At 48.6% G+C, this 16,085-nt stretch overlaps 1 long non-coding RNA gene across 3 annotated transcripts in view; it reads right to left on the reverse strand.

Annotated features, from left to right (window-relative positions):
- Window positions 1-637: 637 nt before the first annotated feature.
- The window catches only part of LOC119978014, a 32,597-nt gene continuing 17,149 nt past the window's right edge, over window positions 638-16,085 (reverse strand). For all 3 annotated transcript variants that reach the window (XR_005463344.1, XR_005463345.1, XR_005463346.1), the window contains exons 2-3: window positions 1,069-1,126; window positions 638-786 (exon numbers count right to left, since the gene is read on the reverse strand). This is a non-coding gene — a long non-coding RNA (uncharacterized LOC119978014). The remainder of the gene's footprint in view (window positions 787-1,068; window positions 1,127-16,085) is intronic.

Here is a 16,085-nt window from a genome sequence, read left to right on the forward strand (position 1 = left end):
GAGGGTTCAACCTTAAGGAGGAACCGCAGAGCGCTTCTGAAGGTGAAGTTGACTCTACCTAATTTCCACAGATAATAATAGACACAGAGACACTTAAACCAAATGCACAGCAGCAAGACGTTGTTCCAGCAGCGAGTACAACGGCAGCAGCAGTGGAACAAACACAACTGAGAAGGTCCACATGTGTAAGAAAGAAACCAGACAGACTCAATCTGTGAACATTGAAAAATTGTTAACTTCTAGACAAGAACATTGAAACAATGTATCGGTCACACAGCAATCAAGTCACGTAAATATGTTTGTATATGTCTCCAATCAACTTCAAAGAAAGGGGATGTGACAATATGTATATTATTATGGGCCAGAGTTTAGAGAACCCCAAAGTGTATCATGGAGTTCACCTGACCCACAACTTTTAATAGATTGTGGTTATGGGGGACACACAGGCTTACTCTGCAGGTGTGATGCAAACAGAAATCTACAGCACTTTTAAATTAAAACAATGTTTATTTATGAAACCAGTTAACACTTTAGAAACGCACAATAAACAACTTAACAATTATCAACACCAATAGATCCCCAAAGAATACAAGATTCCACCGATAACCCTTAATAAATTCTCAAAAAACATCCGGGAGACAAAAGACCCTTTTTAACACAAATATCAGGTTTAAATTCACTATTGAGAGCAGTCAGCACTTTGAAATCACCAATTGATTTGGAAACAGTCTTTCGTTTGCAGAGAGATCCATGCACGTCTGCTGGCTTTCAAAGCAGCTCTTCCCTCTGAAAACAAAATTAAAAACTCACTCTATAGCTGCCTGCTCAAAAACTAAAGTAAAGCAGACAGACAGCCCAGCTCCACCCACACTCTGACATCACTGCAGCTCTCTAATAAACACCCATTTCTTAAAGGTACACCCAGTACAACTAATCAATAAACCCCCATTTCTTTAAAGATACTCTCACATGACAATATTGTATGGTAAATGAAGGGTTAACAATTTGATGTGAATGCTTCCAACCACTAGATGGAGATCAAGAGCATTCATGTATATCACGTGATACCTTCATTCTGGGAGTAGATGAGTAGGCGGCATAGAGAGTAGTCATGTTTTTAGAAGGTCTGAAAAATAGAATAATAGTCTTAATGTATTTTGTAATATTTGTATCTTAGTAAGTTGGTTCGCATCTAGTTAGCTGTACTGTTAATAAAATAAGCTATGTTTAAAAGATAGCTTGAGGTTCTCTGTGAGACACTACAATTCAAAGCCATCCTCATCCACAAAGCAAAGAACATCACACTGACCAGAAAGGCAACAGGAAGAGTTGCACGTGCACAGCTGGCCCACACTGTGGCTGCTGGCACATGCTCAAATGCTCCTGATACCTTTTTGTTCGACGTAAGGAGTTTGGGACCATCAAACTTTATGTTGTCTTACACTGCATTAGGACCTGCAATGCAAGCTTTTCCAAAGAGAATTTCAATGTTAAAATTTAATACTGTACGTTGTCAAAATGCCACCAAATAGCATTATAATGGGAAATCCACTATCGCACTTTAGTGTAGCACTTTGGCACCTGGACAAAAATAATTTACTGCTAACAATTTAACCCAGATTCCAATTTGGCATAGGATCATAATCACAATGGGATTTTACATGAATCCTGCCTCCTTGGCTGGATCCAGTGTATTGAGGCTTTGTGTTGGGAACTTCCACACACCCCATTCATAGATAACAGACCTCTTAATCCCAGACTCATTATTTCAACTTCCACATGAATAATTATTTTTTAATTTTAAAACTGATTTTTACTAAACAAAATAAGGTCTTTAAACTAAATATTGCAATACATTCTCCACATTGGAAGCTGAGAATCTAATTTTCATGACATTTACTCATCATTTAATGGTCAGAAATATGTATATATATATATATTTTTTTTAAATTCAATTACGGGATGTGGGCATCGCTGGTTAGGCTAGTTGCCTTTCAGAAGGTGGTGGTGAGTTGCCTTCTTGAACCGCTGCAGTCCTTCAGGTGTAGGTACACCTACTGCGCTGTTAGGGAGGAGTTCCAGGATTTTGTCCCAGCGACAGCGAAGGAATGGCGATATATTTCCAAGTCAGGGTGGTGAGTGACTTGGAGGGGAACCTCCAGGTAGTGGGATTGCCAGGTATCTGCTGCTCTTATTCTTCTAGATGGTAGTGGTCATGGGTTTGGAAACTGCTGCCGAGGGAACCTTGGTGAGTTACTGCAGTGCATCTTGTAGATGGTACACACGGCTACCACTGTTCGTCGGTGGTGGAGGGTTTGAATGTTTGTGGAAGGAGGAGTAATCAAACCGGATACTTTGTCCGGGATGGTGTAGAGTTTCTTGAGTGTTGTTGTAGTTGCACTCATCCAGGCAAGTAGAGAGTATTCCATTACACTCCTGACTTGTGCCTTGCAGATTGTTGACAGGCTTTGGGGGGGTCAGGAGGTGAGTTATTCATCGTAAGATTCCTAGCCTTTGACCTGCCTTGGTAGCCACAGCATTAATGTAGCTAGTCCAGTTCAGTTTCTGATCCATGGTAACCCCACAGAGGGAACAGTTGATATCCGATCATTGGACAAAATACGAGAACTTACAATCAGTTAAGGGTTGGACAGACCTAAAAATGGGTAACTAAAATTTTACTGTAAGTTTAGTAAGGACACGGGGAGTCCAAACTGAGTAAAATAAAAAGAACTACGATTTATTTAAATAAGGGTATATACACTTCCTGGCAAATTGCTACCTGGTCTCTCCTTGGTCGGTGCCTTTTATACAGGTCGCCCCTCAGCGAGAGCCACGGAGAAGACAATCATTCTCACCTGGTAAGTCCCATGTGAGATATTACACTATCTCTGCGTCAAGTCAAGCCAACTTGTTTGTTTTCTGCCTGTTGACACTCCAACACTGACACTGAAAGTGCAACTGAACATGTGCAGGAAGTGCTCTCCCTCCCATTGCAGCCTGGATAAACTCCGCTGTTTTATTTCCATCATATCTTAAACTGAATTTAAATTCTAAAACTGCCACGATGGGAGTTGAACTCGTGTTCCTTAAGTTATTAGCACAGGCCTCTGAATCACCAGGCGTTGAACTCCTTTTGTAACTGATTTATAACTGCTTATGGACAAAAGCAGAATTAGAGAAGCTAATAACAAAGTCAATATTTGATAAAATAACTCAAAGCTTGAATGTACTGTGGTGCGCCAGATACACTGACAACAATGTAGAAGCACAGGGTGACAGTCACCTTTGAGAGACTGGACAAACACGGACAATGCAAATCCCATTAAATAGCCCACACACTGTTACAGGAGGACACTGACAGAGAACATGAGAAGAGCTTCTGCTATAAAAGCACCAGGGGATTTGATTCTGACAACTGCATCTTGACAGCACCTTCACGAGAAAGTCCTACATCCAACATTCGTCGTGTGTCTAACACCACTCCATATTCTGTGGGATGTTAACATGAACACCAAAGCCTACTAAACTGGTGACAACTGCCCCTTTTGATCCAACTTGCTGATGTAATCCAACCAATAAATACTATCTGGTACATTGTGACTGCGTACGGAAACCAAACATACTACCGCTTTCTAGTGCTGCCATCATTATTCCTCTTTCCTATTCTCTTTGCTTTTCTCTCTCTCCTTTTTCCTCTCATTCTCACCTTCATCTTACTTTTCTAATTCCTGTTCAGTTAATGTACGAGTTTACATGGAAATACTCGACACAGAACAAGATATGTTCTGACATAAACCAATCCACTGAAGGAAAAACAGATGAATTGGTTCCGTTTTGTATACGGCACTGGTTAAGGACGCAGGTCAGAACTGCCTCTTCAGCCAGTACCATTATCCATTTAGCTCATAGATGATGTGCCACAACTCAATTTATCTGAACTTACTCCATCTTGCTTGATGCTTTTATCCATGTCAATCTTGAAAGTTTCAGTTGACTTTCAGAGTCTAGACCTTTGCGGGAAAGAGTTCCAGATTTCCATTATCCTTGGCCTGTTACAAATCAGTGGGGATTGAAGGATCTGCCCCTACTTCACCCATTCTTGTCAATCCTCCTGTACTGCCACCTGCACTTTTTCCTGCTCACCTTCAGTTCAATGCTTCAGTCCTGCTTCTTCCTGAAGAGCAGGCACTTGTGGGATCTGGAGTGCTCGATGGATGAAGGCAAGTTAGAGCTGCTTTCTGCTTTCTCCCCGGGAGCCCCAACACAAAGAGGCCCTTATCTGAGCGTTAATTACTCCCTTTTGGGGCTCCACTGGCTGTGAGGCAGGAATGCCATCCATGCATCACAGAATCAATTAGGATGGAGGTGGCAAGGTGACATGGTCCCCACCCGACACCCTCACCCACCCGATTAAAATTATCCCACCATCACCAAACTTGCCATGGGGAAGGGCACAAGATTCTGCCCGATATGTTGATTGTGCACGATATTCCATTCCTCCATATTACCTCACTCTATAGCTCTTTAGGTAGGTTCAGTGATATTCTTTTGCCCCTCCTCCTTCGCTTCCCAAATGGATTAGTTATAGTGCAAATGTATCTGCTGCCCTTTTAAATCAACTGCCTTGCACCTTACTGCCCACGAAAGCTAAAAGACTCCTGGCCAGTCTGCTGGCCATTCAGTTGTTTCCAAGCACTAAGCGCCCAGTCAGGTTTATGATTCATTCCAGTATTAATGCTTCAGATTATCTGGTGCCTGGTAATTCATTAAATGCTTGAGTCGAAGGGAATTTCTATTCATGTCATGTTTACTTCCAGACATCGTCTTTCTTATTTGACGATCTCTCGCTAAAGGGTATGGTTATTCATCTAAGAAGCTCCGTGTTACTGGTCACGGGTTCTGTGCATCCTTGTGTGGCTGATGAGCCAAGTCCGAGAGCCACCTCTTTGACTGTGCATTTGACAGGTGTTTCTGGGAGGTGGGATCGGACCTTGGATTCTAGATCGTTGGTATTACTTCTCAGGCACCTTTTCTGGGCCTCCTCTTGCTGTTGGGTGTCCTTGAAGAAAATTGTCCCTTCAATCAGGAGGTTCCTGCAAGAAGACTTCTCCTGAGCAAGGGTCTCCCAGGCATTGACGTCTTGGTTGCATTTCTTGAGATTGGCCTTCAGGGTGACTTTGAAGTGCTTCCTTTGTGCTCCTCTTGTTTGGGAGACTTCCTTGAGCTGGGCGAGGAAGATTTACTTTGGCAGTCGGGACTTTGACATCCTGAGCACATGACCCGGCCCAGCAGAGATAGTTTTGGTTGATCACGGCCTCGATGCTGGTGCTCTTGGCTCCTTAAAGGACACTGGTGTTAGTACAGCTGTCCTCCCAGCTGATGCGGAGAATCCGCCTCAGAGAGCATTGATGATATCTCTCCAGGACTTTGAGGTGGCATCTGTAATAATCCAACTTTCTGAACTGTATCGAAGAATTGGTAGGGGACCTCCTTGTAGACAAGGATCTTAGTGGCAGCACAGATACTGCAGTCATCAAGACTCTCGCTCTTAGGTGCCCGAAGGTGGTGCTCGTGGATTAGATATGATGTTGGATCTCTGCATCAATGTCAGCCTGAGATAAGAGCTGGCCTCCCAGATGGGGGAAATGTTTCACGTTTGCAAGGGTTTCTCCATATAGGTCGTGACTCACAAACCTTATTGAGTTCTTTGAGAAGGTGACCAAACAGGTGGATGAGGGTAAAGCAGTTGATGTGGTATATATGGATTTCAGTAAAGCGTTTGATAAGGTTCCCCACGGTAGGCTATTGCAGAAAATACGGAGGCATGGGAGTCAGGGTGATTTAGCAGTTTGGATCAGAAATTGGCTAGCTGGAAGAAGACAGAGGGTGGTGATTGATGGGAAATGTTGAGCCTGGAGTTCAGTTACTAGTGGTGTACCACAAGGATCTGTTTTGGGGCCACTGCTGTTTGTCATTTTTATAAATGACCTGGAGGAAGGCGTAGAAGGATGGGTGAGTAAATATGCAGATGACACTGAAGTCGGTGGAGTTGTGGACAGTGCAGAAGGATGTTACAAGTTACAGAGGGTCATAGATAAGCTGCAGAGCTGGGCTGACAGGTGGCAAATGGAGTTTAATGCAGAAAAGTGTGAGGTGATTCATTTTGGAAGGAATAACAGGAAGACAGAGTACTGGGCTAATGGTAAGATTCTTGGTAGTGTGGATGAGCAGAGAGATCTCGGTGTCCATGTCCATAGATCCCTGATAGTTGCCACCCAGGTTGAGTGGGTTGTTAAGAAGGCGTACGGTGTGTTAGCTTTTATTGGGAGAGGAATTGAGTTTCGGAGCCATGAGGTCATGTTGCAGTTGTACAAAACTCTGGTGCGGCCGCATTTGGAGTATTGCATGCAGTTCTGGTCGCCGCATTATAGGAAGGATGTGGAAGCATTGGAAAGGGTGCAGAGGAGATTTACCAGGATGTTGCCTGGTATGGAGGGAAGATTTTATGAGGAAAGGCTGAGGGACTTAAGGCTGTTTTTGTTAGAGAGAAGAAGGTTAAGAGGTGACTTAATTGAGACATACAAGATGATCAGAGGATTAGATAGGGTGGACAGTGAGAGCCTTTTTCCTTGGATGGTGATGCCTAGCATGAGGGGACATAGCTTTAAATTGAGGGGAGATAGATATAGGACAGATGTCAGAGGTAGGTTCTTTACTCAGAGAGTAGTAAGGGCGTGGAATGCCCTGCCTGCAACAGTAGTGGACTCGCCAACACTAAGGGCATTCAAATGGTCATTGAATAGACATATGGATGATGAGACCAATTCTTCAGTATACGAAGATGTCAGACATAGGTTGGAAATTCTCTTCTGGGAGAGTGGAGATGGCAATGTCATTCACATATTGAAGTTCCATGATCAATGTAGGCGTTATTTTCTTCTTGAATTTCAACCGGTTGAGGCTGAAAGCTCTTCTGTCCATCCCTTAGGCGATGTCCACTCCACTGGGAAGCTTGATCTTGACAAGGTGAAGGACGGTGGCGACGAGGGTAGAGAGAAGGGTGGGGGGCGATGACACAGCTGGGCTTGACTCCAGTCTTGACCTCAAAGCCTTCTGTCTTATTTCTATCGGTGAGGACTGTCACCGACATCTTGCCGCGGAGGAGTCGGAGGATGTTGATGAATTTCTCTGGAGAGATGACCTTTGACAGGGTCTTCCATAGCACTTCCCGATTGACTGAGTCAAAAGCCTTGGTCAGATCTAAGAAGGCCATGTAGAGTGGTTGTTGATGCTCCTGGCATTTCTCTTAAAGTTGCCGAGCACTGAAAATCAGGACCACTGTTCGACGGTTTGGTCGGAAGCCACACTACTTTTCCGGAAGGATTTCTTCAGAGATTGGGAGAAGGCGGCTAGAGAGGATTCGGGCAATGATCTTCCTGGCGATGGAGTGTTGGGAGATTCCTCAGTAGTTCCCACAGTCCGCTTTGTCTCCTTTCTTGGAGGTCATGGTAATGACGGCATCTCTGAGGTCGGCAAAATGCATAATACAATCAATGCAACTAATTTATTGCAAGTAAATGATATATCAATAATAAATCATAAAAGTCATTTGTAATTGTATCACACTGGATGATAATAAATCTTTAAAAAGATTTTACAGTTCACAGATCTCTCAAATACATTAGAATATATCTAACAGTTTCCTGTCAATGACTTGTAAATGGTCCTAAAGCTCACAGTCCAGAAACAGGCCAGGATCATGGCCCTCTAGTCACTTTACTGCTCACCACAAGAAGCTCTCTGCGATTGGTTGATGGCAGTGTCACTTCAGAAACTTTGAAAAATAAATTAGCTTTTGGAACTGAAGTGCTGGATGAACTCGACTGCTGCTTTAAGGATGTGAGGTCTTAAAGGAAGGGAATGATGGGGCGTTTTAGGACAGCAATTGTAAAGTACAGGGCCCAGGCAGCTGAATGCATGGATGGCAACAATGGAATGAAGAGAATGGGAGATGTGTACAATGCCAGAGTTGGAGGAACACAGAGTTATCATAGACTTGTACAACTGGAGCTGGCTACAGAGATTGAAGAGGTCTATAGCAAACATTACAATGGGGGACTGAATGTCCACCACCAAGAGAGGCCTGGTAGCATCAGGCTCGAAAGAGCATAGCTGCAAGTTTGTGACTGTGGCAGGGGGTGAGGGAACCAACAAGAGAGAAAAACATACTTGACCACATACTCAGCAATCTGCCTGCCGCAGATACATCCGTCCATGACAGTATCAGGAGAAGTGACCACCGCATAGTCCTGCGGAGACAAATTCCCGTCTTCACATTGAGGATATCATCCATCATTCCATCGTGCTGTGTGTCACTACCTGGAGCTGTGAAGCAGCTAATTGGGATTGATTTTGAACAGATCTCGCAACTCAAGACTAGGAATTAATGAGGAGATCTGGACACCACCTGCAGCAGAATTGTATTCAGCCACAGTCTGCAACCTCATGGCCCACCCTGTCCCCCACTCTACCATTATCACCAAACCAGGGAATCAACCCTGGTTCAATGAAGAGTGCATGAGGGCATGCCAGGAGCAACACCAGGTATACCTAAAAACAAAGAGGTGTCAACCTGGTGAGGCTACAACTCAGGACTACTTGTGTGCCAAACAGCGTAAGCATCACGTGATAAATAGAGTTAATGAATCAAGTCTAAACTTTCCAGTCCTGCAATATACAGTCACCCAAGGTCGTAATCGAACCTGGGCCCCTGGCGCTGTAAGGTAGCAGTATTAACCACTGTACCATCATGCCGCCCTGTGCTAGCCTAGCTAGCGATGAATACATTCCTTGAATTAATTTTTTTTTAAACTGGCTTCATGGAATATAATGCAACCCTATGCAATATCTACACTCTTTCAATTGTGTCCTATTCTGCATTCCTGATTTTAAACACTTCGTCGGTGATCATGGGCGAAATTCTCCCAAAGGGAGACAAAGTGCAGTCACTCCGGCGTGTTTTACTCCGGTGTCGGAGGCCGCTCCTCGCCCCCTATCCCCCCCCCCCCCCCCCCTCCGGGGCTAGGAGCGCCGGTGCGTCAATCTCGCGTGCCGGGCCTTGATGCTTGACGCCTGAATGACGCGGCCGGCGGCGCCTAAATGCCGCCACCCGCGCATGCGCAGGTTGGCCAGCAGCATGGTAGCATTGTGGATAGCACAACTGCTTCACAGCTCCAGGGTCCCAGGTTTGATTCTGGCTTGGGTCACTGTCTGTGCGGAGTCTGCACATCCTCCCTGTGTGTGCGTGGATCACTCACTGCACTACTTACACCTCATCCCCGACAGACAGACAGACATCTGAAGGGGGTGAGGGGCTCTGGAGGTGGGCAGCACAAGTGTAACACAAGTGGATAGCACTGTGGCTTCACAGCGCCACAGTCCCTGTAATCTCCTCCCAGGTTCCAGGTTCAATTCCCCGCTGGGTCACTGTTTGTGCGAAGTCTGCACGTTCTCTCTGTGTCTGTGTGGGTTTCCTCCGGGTGCTCCGGTTTCCTCTCACAGTCCAGAGATGTGCAGGTTAGGTGGATCGGCCATGATAAATTGCCCTTGGTGTCCAAAATTGCCCTTAGTGTTGGGTGGGGTTACTGGGTTATGGGGATGGGGTGGAGGTGTTGACCTTGGGTAGGGTGCTCTTTCCAAGAGCCGGTGCAGACTCGATGGGCCGAATGGCCTCCTTCTGCATTGTAAATTCTATGATAATCTATGAACCCGCACATGCGCGGTTGCCATCTTCCCCTCCGCTGCCCCGCAAGACATGGCGGATTGATCTTGCAGGGCGGCGGAGGGAAAAGAGTACATCTTTCAGAGACGCCGGCCCGACGATCGGTGGGCACCGATCGCGGGCCAGACCCCTCCTGAGCACGCCTCTGGTGCTCGATCCTCCCTCCGCCCCCCACAGGCCCCACACGCAGCGGTCGCGCGATGTTCAAGCCGGCAGCGTTCAGGTGTGGTTGGCGCCGGCGTGAACTGGTCGGATTCGGCAGGCCACTCGGCCCATCCAGGCTGGGGAATCGCCGCCCAACCGGAGCGGTGATTCTCCGAGCAGCGTGTCGCAAAACACGACACGCCGTTTTGGCTGGGGGGGGGGGGGGGGGGGGGGAGAATCGCGTGGGGGTGCCAGGGTGGCGTGGCGTGATTTGCCCGGCACTCCTGCGATTCTCCCACTCGGCGTTGGGGTCGGAGAATCGCGCCCCCTACCTTTACCTGCTCAGGCTCCAAGGTCTGGAATCCATTCCCTAAACCTCTCTTCTCTAACTCTACTTTCCTACTTTAAGATGCGACTTAAAATTGATTTCTTTGAAGTTTCATTCACCTGCCCTGATACCTATGGATCAGTTTTTAAAATTTTGTTTTGACAGCTTTCCTGGTGGGACATTAAAGGTGCTGTATAAATACAAGTTGTTGTTTCTGTGCAATATTTTCTACGTAAATGTCGGCTCTGATTGAGGCCTCAGCTGAAATTGGTTCACTCCGCAGATTGGTTTTGGAAACCTCCTGGTCCGTATGGGCCAGGTTTCTCCTCACGCACTTGAATGCCAAAAAGCAGCAAGACAGAATGCACAGAAGAAAATCAGATGGGCACCATTGCAAGTGTGTCGTCAGCTCCACCTGACGCCCTATTTTGCGTCGTACTCACGTGATCCTAAACAATCAAGTCAAACAACCGATTAGCCCATATCCCTGTGACACATTCCAGCAGAACGTTTGAAAGGAAGATGGATTGGGCACTTGAGAGAATGGCTAAATGACATCTGGAGGGACAATGTGACAGACAGCAGGTTGCAGAAATGCATCATTCATTGTCGAGTGAAAGGTCACAATCCCAGGGGCACTGCCGAGAGAGATATTGCCTCTATAGAGGTGTGCTGATACCTAATTAAAAACCTACACAATGGGGACACCTGTCCCACCTCTCAGAGTGCTGAGGTAATCAGTTCTGGTGTTCCAGGAATGTGTCTCGACATTCATTTTTGCAGAAAAGTTGCATCTTTGCAGAATCTCACAGCTCATTCTGCACTTCATCACTTCAAGTCGGCTGGGTGGAATTTTAAAACCAAGCCCAGGTAAAAGAATCTTCTTTGCTTAGTCAGACAAATCTCATCCCTTCGATTTTTTGGAAAGTTTACAGCAAAGAAGAAGGCCATTTGGCCCATCACATCCATGCCAACCAAAAAGAGCTATTCAGCCTGATTCCATTTCTCAACTTTTTGTCCGTAGCCTTGTAGACTACAAAACTTCAAGTGCATAGTTACGTTTAAAAATGACGAGGGTGTCTGCCTTTACCACCCTTTCAGGAAGTGAGTTCCCGATCCACAAGACCCTCATTATGAAAGAAATTCTCCACTCCCCTCTTATCTTTCTGTCAGTTACTTTGAATTCATGTTTGTCAATTATTAACCTCTGCTCAAGAAATTAGATCCTTCCTTTCCGCTTTATTTAGGCCACTCATAATTTTGTATTCCTCAATTAAATTTGTCCTCAGTCTCCTCTGTTGCAAAGTAAATAATCACAGCCTATACAACCTATCCTCATAGCTAAAGGTCTCTATCACTGCCAAGCTCTTCGCAAATCTCTTCTTTACGTTGTCTAGTGCGATCACATCCTTTATGTAACGTGGTAAACTGTCCACAGTACTTCCGCTGTGGGTTCAGGTTCCCTTCCAGACACCTGAATATATAATCTACCTTGACATTCTCAGTGTAGTACAGAAGTTTGGCGTCTTCAGAGGTACAGTATTGAGGGAGCTCTGTATTGATGGAGAGGCGGTACTTATGGAGCACTCTACTATAGGAGGGTAAACACTGAGGGAAGACTGCACTGTCAGACTGGCAGTGTGGAGGGAGCACAGCACTGTGCTGAGGGAATACCGCAACGTAAGGAAGTCATTACTGAAGACTACTGCGCTGTCAGAGGTACCGTACTGAGGGAGGGCTGCACTAGAGGAGCAACACTCGGCGAGCACTGCACAATGAAAGAGGCAGTAATAAGGGAGGGCTGGCCTGTTGGATGGTACTGCTGAAGAAATGCTGCCCTATCAGAGGGGCAGGACTGAGAGAGTGCTGCACCATGGGAAGGTCAGGACTGACGTAGGGCTGCACTGTCAGAGGGACAGTACTGAGAGAGTGCTGCACTATGGGAAGGTCAGCATTGAGGTAGGGGTGCACTGTCAGAGGGCTAGGACTGAGAATGTGCTGCACTCTTGGAAGGTCAGCACTGAGGTAGGGCTGCCCTGTCAGAGGAACAGTACTGTGAGAGTGCTGCACTATGGGAAGGCCAGCACTGAGGTAGGGCTGCATTGTCAGATGGGCAGTACTGAGAGAGTGCTGCACTATGGCAAGTCAGCACTCAGATAGGGCTGCACTGTCAGAGTGTGGTGGTACGACTAGGAGGTTTACGGTACCTATCTGCCATTGGTGCAGAGCACTCGCTGCCCATTGGCTCAGGTCAGTCATGTGCCTCTCTGCTGATTGGTTGAGGCTAGTCATGTGACTGCTCACCCATTGGCTGAGAGGCAAGTAGTCCCGCCTATTAGGTGGGGTATAAGAACCCGTAGGACCCGGCAGTCGGCCTTTCTCTGTAAGTCGACTGCCAGGCACACAACTAGTTGATTAAAGCCTGATATATGGAAATTCTTAACGACTCGAGTCCAATTGATGGTACATCAATTTAATCAACTCGAATTTTGAAATGGAGCTTCGGATCAAGCCAGACTGCCTCCGCATCAGCCCGCATGCTACAAATGCGTCAGCAACTTTTAAACATTGGCTGGCGTGCTTCAACAGCTACCTCTCCACCACAGGCAGCCAACCCACCAAGGAGCAGAAACTCCACATCCTCCGCTCGTGCGTGGGCACCGCCGTCTACTCGATGATTAAGGAAGAACAAGACTATGACGCGGCAATGGACCTTCTGAAAGGACATTTTTTCAGGCCTGTTCACCACGTCTACGCACGGCATCTCCTGGCTACAAGGCAACAGTTCCCCGGTGAGTCCCTTGATGAATTTTATCGGGCCCTCGTTGTCTTGGGGAGAAATTGCGCCTTCCCGCAAGTTACTGCTGCAGAACATACGGAACTGTTAATTCGGGATGCCTTTGTTGCAGGCATGGAACCTTCTGCAATACGCCAGCGACTATTAGAAAAGGACACTTTAAGCCTCGCTGAGGCATGGACCCTCGCATCCTCCCTGGAGGTTGCCGACCGAAACGCTCGCGCATATACCCCCGGCCGGCGGCAGCCCCTTGGGCAACGTGGCACACAACCCCCCTGTCCCCCACCGACTCCGCCCCCCCCGCCCCCCCAGGCCTGCGCTGCGGGGCACCCCGATAAGCTCACGGGGCCCCGCTGTTACTTCTGTGGCCTGGCCAAGCACCCCCGCCCACGCTGTCCGGCCCGCTCTGCAGTATGTAAGAGCTGCGGTAAGAAAGGTCACTATTCAGTCGCCTGCCAATCAAAGTCGGTCGCTGTTGTTCCGCGCAGCGACCGCGGATCCCCCCCCCCCCCCCCCCCCCCACGCGCTCCTCCAGGGACCCGCGCGGCACACAGGCCTCTCTGCCCCCGCTCCCGGCCACCATGAGTGACCCACGGGCACCACCATTTTGGGTCCCGGATGCCACGTGTGGGTCCCGGGCTCCGCCATCTTGTGGCCCAACCCTAAGTGTGGGTCCCGGGCACCGCCATCTTGGGGCCCCGACTCCACATGTGGGTCCTGGGCGCCACCATCTTAGGGTCCCGACTCCACGTGCTGCCAACGGGCGCCGCTATTTTGGACCAATACAGAGGATCCCACCAGCGACTACTCCGCAAACGAAGATGACCCAGACCTCCTGCCACGACTCGCTGCAGTGACTCTCGACCAGTCGCGACCACGCACGCACTCCACGGCAACGACACAGGTCCTTCTCAATGGACACGAAACGAGTGCCCACTAGACTCCGGGAGCACAGAGAGTTTTGTCCACCCTGGTACAGTAAGACGCTGCGCGCTCCCCGTTCACCCGGTCAAGCATAAGATAGCTCTAGCCTCAGGTTCGCACTCCGTCCACATCACCGGGTGCAGCGTAGCGGACCTCACGGTCCAGGTGAGGGTTTTTAAAAATTACAAACTCCTCGTCCTCCCCCGCCTCTGCGCACCGGCACTCTTAGGACTGGATTTCCAGTGCAACCTGCAGAGCTTAACCTTTAAATTCGGCGGCCCTATTCCATCCCTTACTGTCTGCAGCCTCGCGTCCCTCAAAGTGGACCCCCCTTCCTTGTTTGCGAACATCACCCCAGATTGCAAACCCGTCGCCACTAGGAGCAGACGATACAGTGCCCAGGACCGGACCTTCATCAGGTCCGAGGTCCAGAGAAAACTAAAGGAAGGAGTCATCGAGGCCAGCAACAGTCCCTGGTGAGCCCAAGTGCTGGTAGTTCGGACTGGGGAGAAAAACCGAATGGTCATTGACTACAGTCAGATCATCAACAGGTTTACGCAGCTGGACGCGTATCCTCTCCCCCGTATTTCCGACCTGGTTAACAGGATCGCGAAATACAAAGTCTTCACACGGTGGACCTTAAGTCCGCCTACCACCAGCTCCCCATCCGCGCGAGTGACCGAAAGTACACTGCGTTTGAGGAAGATGGGCGCCTCTATCACTTTCTAAGGGTTCCATTCGCTGTCACAAATGGGGTCTCGGTCTTCCAACGGGAGATGGACTGAATGGTTGACCAATACGGTTTACGGGCGACCTTCCCGTATCTTGATAACGTCACCATCTGCGGCCACAACCAGCAGGACCATGGCATCAACCTCCAAAAATTCCTCCGTACTGCAAAACTCCTTAACCTCACATACAATAAGGATAAGTGCGTGTTTAGCACCGACCGTCTAACCATCCTCGGCTACGTAGTGCGTAACGGAGTGATAGGCCCCGATCCCGAACGCATGCGCCCCCTGATGGAACTCCCTCTCCCCAACTCCCTCATATCCCTTAAACGCTGTCTGGGCTTCTTCCCTTATCACGCCCAGTGAGTCCCGAACTACGCCGACAAAGCCCGCCCCCTCATCCAATCCAACACTTTTCCACTGTCGATGGAGGCCCGCCAGGCCTTTAGCCGCATCAAAGCGGATATTGCAAAGGCCATGATGCGCGCTATCGACGAGTCCCTCCCATTCCAGGTCAAGAGCGACGCGTCTGATGTAGCTCTGGCGGCCACCCTCAACCAAGCGGGCAGACCCGTGGCCTTCTTCTCCCGGACCCTCCACGCTTCCGAACTCCGCCATTCCTCGGTGGAAAAGAAGGCACAGGCCATAGTTGAAGCTGTGCGATACTGGAGACACTATCTGGCCGGCAGGAGGTTTACCCTCCTCACAGACCAGTGGCCAGTGGCTTTCATGTTTGACAATGCACAGAGGGCCAAGATCAAGAACGACAAGATCTTGTGATGGCGGATCGAGTTGTCCATGTACAACTACGATATCTTGTATCATCCTGGGAAGCTCAACGAGCCTCCTGATGCCCTGTACCGCTGTACCTGCGCCAGCGCACAGATTGACCACCTCCGCACCCTCCATGCGGACCTCTGCCATCCAGGGGTAGCCCACTTCTACCACTTTATCAAGACCGGAACCTGCCCTACTCCATCGAGGAGGTCAGGACCGTGACCAGGGATTGCCACATTTGCGCAGAGTGCAAACCGCACTTCTACGGCCCCGAGCAAACCCATCTGGGAAAGGCGTCCCACCCTTTTGAACATTAGTATGGACTTCAAGGGCCCCCTCCCTTCCAACAACCGCAACACCTACTTCTTAAGTGTGATTGACGAGTACTCCCGCTTCTCTTTCGCCATCCCCTGCCCCGACATGACCACGATAACCGTCATCAAGGCTCTCCTCTCCATTTTCTCCCTGTTCGGTTACCCCACGTACATCCACAGCAACTGGGGTTCCTCCTTTATGAGCGGCGAACTGCGTCAATTCCTGCTCCAGCAGGACGACCAGTTATAACCCTCGGGGTAACGGGCAGGTCGAGCGGGAGAATGG

This window comes from Scyliorhinus canicula, chromosome 15, assembly GCF_902713615.1.
Source record: "Scyliorhinus canicula chromosome 15, sScyCan1.1, whole genome shotgun sequence".
In the NCBI taxonomy this organism is placed as follows: domain Eukaryota; kingdom Metazoa; phylum Chordata; class Chondrichthyes; order Carcharhiniformes; family Scyliorhinidae; genus Scyliorhinus; species Scyliorhinus canicula.